Source organism: Echinops telfairi, unplaced genomic scaffold (assembly GCF_000313985.2).
Source record: "Echinops telfairi isolate 266 unplaced genomic scaffold, ASM31398v2 ScPeMD7_5592;HRSCAF=6446, whole genome shotgun sequence".
Lineage (NCBI taxonomy): Eukaryota > Metazoa > Chordata > Mammalia > Afrosoricida > Tenrecidae > Echinops > Echinops telfairi.
In genome coordinates this window covers 3088963-3095289 of record NW_022109491.1, presented here as the reverse complement: position 1 = coordinate 3095289, position 6327 = coordinate 3088963, and positions in this window count along the sequence as shown.

The window sequence follows — 6327 nt, the reverse complement described above, 5'->3', positions numbered from 1 at the left end:
GCACACATATGCATGCACACACAATTGGCTTAAATGAAGAAACTGCATTTTCCTTGATTAAGCATTACTATTAATAAAAGGCTAGTCTCCAGTGCTGACACTCAACAAAGGGAAACATGAATGAGTGGACACATTAGACAGGAATCCTGTCTCTGCTATCTCAGACAGCTGGCAAACTTAGTTTTAAAGACCTCTTGCGTGGGTTTTGTAAGCACCCTCCATTCCCCATAATCACTAGGGTGAATTCCCTAAGGTGTGCTCTACGGTCATTTTTATCTGCCCAGGAAATATGTGTGGAAACAATGAGCTCAGTTACTTGTTCTCTTCCATCCCTTTGCTCCATGTTTTGGGGGCAGAATCAGAAGCTGCCACAATCTATATGTCTTGCTGTCGTGGATACGGGAAGTGTGGTTTTCGGTGAAAGGGATGGAAGATTTGGAAACTTGATGGCACTTCTGCATAAATTAGAAACCAATTGCTCTTAGCTACTTGCAAGGAGCTCTGGCTAACCACAAGGTTGGTGGGTCAAACCCACCAGCCACTTCTTGGGAGAAAAATGAGGCTGTCTGCTTCCATAAAGAGTCACACTTCCTGAAACCATAACAAGCAGTTCTATCTGTCCCAACGGGTCACTGTGAATCAGGGCAGACTTGATAGCAGTGGTTTTAGCAACTTGTATTTTTATTCATCCTTTATTTTTTTATTTTTTAAAATCACTCTATTGGGGGCTCTCACAGCTCTTATAGCATTCTATACATCAATTGTATCAAGCATATTTGAACATATGTTGCCATCATCATTTTCTAAACATTGACTTTCTACTTGAGCCCTTGGTATCAGCTCCTCTTTTTCCCCCTCTCCCCCAGCTACTTGTCCGTTTAAGTGCTTGTTCTTCCAGATATCTGACTTTCACACTAGACCATGTCCTCATGTTTTCTCCTCATTTGTAGAAAGTTCCTTGCAGATTTTTATTTTTTTGAGTCATGAAGTTTTAAATGTTTGCAGAGGGCAGTGCTGATGCTATCACAACATAATTAGAAATTTAGAAATGTGGAGTAAAATCCAGCTAGGGCACATTTGGCTTTAGTTAGATCTGCAATTTATATACCCAGCAATAACTCAGTCCCAAATGCCGAATGTTGCCTATAATTAGAAAGGCCCACTTTCATAATTGATGGTTAAAATGATTGTAACTAGTGCTTAAGGGGCTTGCTTTAGATATTCATGTAATTAAGAATGTGTGGGCATCCCATTTATGCCTCCAACTAAGATTCACCTCGATGGTCCCTTTAAGAAAACAAGGTCATGGTCTAAAGCATGATCTTCTTGTGCTCTACTTTGTTCAGTGACAGCATTTGGAAGTTTTCTAAGTGCCATGTGCATGCTATAATTAGAGCCGTATATTTTTCTTCCCAAACATTTGACAAATTAAGCATCTCGACATCTCAAACAGAACGTTTCACAGCATGTGCATGGTGCTAGAAGCTTCCATCTTCAAGATGAGGGGAGGGCGTTGATAGACAAAACAAGATTAAAAGAGGAAAAAACGAACGAGGCTCGGAGTGAAAAGGGGGATACATTAAAGCTGTACACAAGAGATGTCAATGAAACGAAGTCTCAGGGGTGGGCTACGGTAAATTGAGGAAATGGTCTTAGTTCTCCCCTGCTGCCCTAACAGAAATACCACAGGAGGGTGGTGACTTTAACAAACCAACGTGCTTTCTCCCAGTCTAGGAAACCGGAAGTTCAAACTCAGGGTGCTGACCCCAGGGAAGTGTTTCTCCCTCTGTCAGCCCTGAGGGAGCGTCCTTGTCTCTGTTCCTAGGCATGTTTGTGTTCACTTTGAGATGCAGCCTCCGTCATTCAAACTCTGCTTCCTTAATCTACTGTTTTTATATTTCAAAAGAGATTAACTTGACACACACTGTACTAACAGTGCCTCATTAAGAAAGAAAAGCCATGCCCAAATGAGACGATAGCCATAGTAATGCGGGCTAGGATTTATAATACACCTTTTTAGGGGACATAATTCAATATGTAACATTCCACCTTTGGGCCACCCAAAATTTATATTCCTCCTACCTGAAAAGCACCTTCACGCTATTACAACATCCCAAGACCCTTAAATCAACTCCAGGAACAGGGCCTCATCTTCTGTATCACCCAGCGGCCCGTTCTCCAGAATCAGAGTGGTGGCCATGTTCTGTGAAGGTAGAGGAGTTCTTTGAATCCAGTGGAGGCAGGTCTACTCTCGACACGCAGCTGCTACATATCAAAAATCCACTTGATGATACACAGCAGCCTAATCTCTAATCTAGTCCATAAGCCAGGGAAATAAAAGACATGCTACAAGAGTGGTTATGGCTGTTATATGTAATTCCTTCTATTTGCATTAATTCATCTGTAGACATCTATGACATGTGCAAATATTTAAATTTATATGTATTTAAAATGGTATATGTTTCTAAGTCTGTACTTTGTTGTGCTGAGTTGACTTGCATGTTGCTGTGATGCTGGAAGTATTTCATCTACCAGCAGAGTGTGAGTCAGAACAGCGCAGTGGGCTTCGTGGTCCACGGAGGCAAGGCCAAGGGACCATGTGGCTGAGAGGCTAAGGGACCAGACAGAGCAGTGGTTCTCAACCTTCCTAATGTTGCGACCCTTTAATACAGTTCCTCATGTTCTAGTGACCCCCTAACCATAAAATTATTTACCTTGCTACTTCATAGCTGTAATTTTGCTACTGTTATGAATTGGGCAACCCCTGTGAATGGGTCATTTGACCCCCCCCAAAGGGGTCGTGACCCACAGGTTGAGAACTGCTGGACCAGAGAGAATGCCTTGGCTGCTGCCTGAGAAGAGGTTTTGTTGTGGACCAAAACAACTATATCCTTAAGATTTTCTGATCCTGACTTGTGGTAACCTGTTAACTTCCCTAATAAATGCTCTTTAACCATGGGGTGAGGGTGGGGCGTGGGGGAGATCATGGATTTTTTCCTTGTGTTTTTAAAAATCTCTTCATAATTTACAGCTAATTCTTAGCAAATATTAAGAGCCGATCGTGGGTTATATACTAGCATATGATTCTCCTTTGCTCTGTCTCACTGTCTGCTTACCTTGGTCTCTGGTCTCCTTGGCTTTGTGCCATGATGTCTGTGTCACACAGCTTCTGGGGCCTCTGGTCTCCGCCTCTGCCATTGCAGGCCCCTGGGGGCTCTTCTCCCTGATGCTCCCAGGAATTTCCCCCCTAGCCTTGTTTCTTAACTGGCTCATTCATTTCCTTGTCCAGTGTTCATCTAGGGAAGTGTTGTCTCTAAGCCCAAGAAAGCACTTCAGGATGAGGAATGGAAGATGCAGCAGAGCACTGGGAAGCAGATGAATACTGTTTGGTCCAAACACCAGTCAGAGCCATTGAAGTCCTTTCTTGTGATGTGCAAGATGGTTGCCTCAGGTCCCCAACTACCTGGACCTGACTAGTTATATCATCACCACCCTTTAGATCTGCATTCTTCATGCAGCTAGATGGAAATTTATACTTATTCTATAGTGTGGGAACAAACCATGTCCTGTAGGTATTGTCAACATCAACCATGAGCGTCTCCAGTGTGTGGAAGCTCCATCCTGCACCAGAATGGCTGCATAAAGATCTTCATTATAAGATCTCCATGTGATCCACACTGAAGTTCTAGTGTGAGCGGCATTCATTGATCTTAGTCTAAATGTCCCAGGTGGACTGTGGGGAGGGTTGGTGTTGGAATCCATTTGGTTCTCAATTGCCCATATCTGAACCTCTGTTTTCTCCTCCTGGCCATGAAGAACCAAGCTGGGACCTCTGGAATAGGCTCCATTCCCACTTCTGAATTGTCAGTCGAGAGACTCAGCTCCACCCCATAGCTCCACCGCAGTCACACGGCATTCAGATGCAACTTTGGGGGACTGGGGTCTTCCTAGAAAGAGAAGCTGCCCATGGCTCCAAGAAGGATGATGAAGAGCCTAGAAGGGTGTGGGAAAGCCGAGGGTTGGTGGGGCCTGGGGGTCACCCAAAAGTACGTTGGGCCAACTCTGGGCCCCAAATTCCATTCTCTTTGAATTCTATTCTTCCTCAAGCTTTCTGAGAACCACTTCAATGTTCCTACAGAGCATCCTGATTAAAAAAAAAAAAAGCATAAAGCAATTTTCAGATGATAAGGAAAATTCATTTTAAATCTCTGACTCAAAATGAGTCATTTCCCATAGAGTACATTACAATGCCCAGGAGATATAATCTGGGGCCATAAATGCCTGAGCAGCCCATATTCGCCAACAAATGTCATTTACTCACCAATCAATAGCATAAAGCTTGCTTGTCTACATATTTTTGGACCTTCCTAAGCTTACTTTGGAGCCCATCAATCCTGACGATATTGTTAGCTTCCACGAGGAGTTCATGTCCTGCTGGGCAAAATGGTCAAAGGAATGTGTGGTCCAAAAAAAAAATCTCCCAGGAAATCTCTGTACAATTCACAAAGGTTATCCATAAAGCTCAAAGTACCCTCTTAACCCTACCTTTCACGTGAGCATTGCAAAAAAGGTGCAGATAGAATACCATTCACAGATACGTGGGTCCCCCCCAATAAATACGGGAGAAAGGGTTGTTAAGCATCGCATTACCTTTTAAAGTACAATGGTTACAGACGTCGTTTCTTTCACACCCAGATGATGTATGTGAAAACGCTCATCTCAGGCACTCATCCAACCATACAGCTAGACGCCAGGCCCGTTCTCGGTGTAGGTGTTCAGCTGAGTTGTCTAAAGAAACAAAACCAGTGATGCTCACATAGGTCTAAGAAAGAGCTTTCTATACAGAAGTCATCTTAGGCCAAGAAGGGAGCCCAGCCCAGTCTAACTTCAGTCCGTGGGTCCGATGGTAGCCGGGGTGGGAAGGTCACAGGCTGGTGGGCACAGGGTTGCATTGACCCGGGGTCAGTGGAAACGTGGCAGGGCGCCAGCAGCTCTCAGGTTTGGGGAGCCCACACGTGGTTGGCCCTAGAGACAGGCACCGAATCTCTGCAACCAGGAAGGTGAGGGGGCATGGAGAGAGGCTGGGGGGCTCTGTTTTCTTATAAAAGACCACACTTCCCAGGAGGCATCGCTGGGCTGTGACCTCATTGACAGGTTGGACTGTCTCCCAATACTTTTCACACAAGTGCAAGTAAAACCTCACTACCGCAGTGTAAAAGTTACAGAGCCACCAAGCTAGAGCTTGTATCACGATGAGAGGCAGGGAGGAACAAAAATGAAACTTCTGAAGTAAACGAGATTATGAATCATGTCAAGTAGTTTCATGGAAAAGGTATCAGACCATAGAATAATTGGTAGAGGCAAAGCCTGATGAAAGGAGCTATCTCTCCAAGAGTGTGCATCTGAGTGCACACACCCTCCGAAGGACGAATGCTCGTGAACCAAGGAAAGACCCAGAGGGAGAGTATTCCATGCAGCACCGATCTTGTTCTGACTCCTGGTGACCCCATGCTCAACAGAACACAGGACTGCCTCCTCCTGCACCGTCCTCCCCACTAACGCTTGGTTTGCAGTCACTGCCTGCAACCATCTTATTCAAGGCCTTCTTTTTTCCCTGCCCCTCGACTTTCCCACGCTTGATGTTCTTCTCCAAGGCTCTGTCCCTTTTGATAACATGGCCGCGGTACCGCTGCAGTCTCGCCATTCTCACTTCTAAGGAGCGTCCTGGTTGTACTTTCAAGACAATGTTGTTCCTTCTTCGGATCTACTCACCAACCACTCAATTCGCTGTTATCGAGTCAATGCTGACTGACAGTCACTCTGTAGGATGAGGAAGAACTGCCCCTGGGGGATTCTGAGACTTTAAATCTTTACAGAAGGAGATACGCCTGATCTTTCTCCTGTGGAGCAACTGGTGAGTTCAAAGCGCAATCTTGCAGTTAGCAATTCAACACATAGACCACTGCCATGCTCCAGAAAGCCTATGCTACATTTAATATTCTGCACTAACAGCATAATTCAAGTGCAACAATTCTTCTTCAGTTTTTCTTATTCATTGTCCAGCTTTTGCATGCACATGTCATTGTTGTTAGCTAGATGCTTGTTGGGTCAATCCTGACTCATAGAGACACAGTGTACAATGGGCAGAAACCCTGCCCAGAATTGTGCCATCCTCACAGTTATGTCTATTTTTTATTAATTTTTTTGCTCTAGCCGTAACCCGAACCCTAACCCTAACACAAATCCTGACTCTAACCCTAACTCTAACTGTAACCATAACCCTAACCCTCACCCTCAGTTATTTCTATCTTTGAGCTCATTGTTGCA